Source organism: Penaeus monodon, chromosome 32 (assembly GCF_015228065.2).
Source record: "Penaeus monodon isolate SGIC_2016 chromosome 32, NSTDA_Pmon_1, whole genome shotgun sequence".
In the NCBI taxonomy this organism is placed as follows: Eukaryota; Metazoa; Arthropoda; class Malacostraca; order Decapoda; family Penaeidae; genus Penaeus; species Penaeus monodon.
This window is the reverse complement of record NC_051417.1, coordinates 9,379,943-9,380,216: the sequence shown is the minus strand read 5'-3', so window position 1 is coordinate 9,380,216 and position 274 is coordinate 9,379,943. Positions and strand designations below refer to the sequence as shown.

Here is a 274-nt window from a genome sequence, read left to right as displayed (position 1 = left end):
ATTTGCACACACACGCCTCAAAGACACTGTTCCTCCCAATCTACGCGGACGACTCCGACCGCGCATAAGACTTCGATCTCGGCAACCTCGCGTGTCCGCTGGCTCAAGACCCTTCACTGTCTCAAGTCCCTTACTTAACTGAGGTTCTCCACGTCTTCGGGGCCGCCTGCGTTCGACGTGGAGGCCCTGCGGCAGGTTACGGAACACCCTTGGGAGTTTCGACGAAAGAAGTGCGCTCTCGTTTGTGGATGCATCAGTGACAGGTTTCATTTGC

General features: G+C 56.2%; 1 protein-coding gene across 1 annotated transcript in view; it reads left to right on the top strand.

Annotated features, from left to right (window-relative positions):
• Positions 1 to 274, top strand: part of LOC119593489 (carbonic anhydrase-related protein 10-like) — a 126,578-nt gene that overhangs the window by 106,988 nt on the left and 19,316 nt on the right. The window lies entirely within an intron of this gene.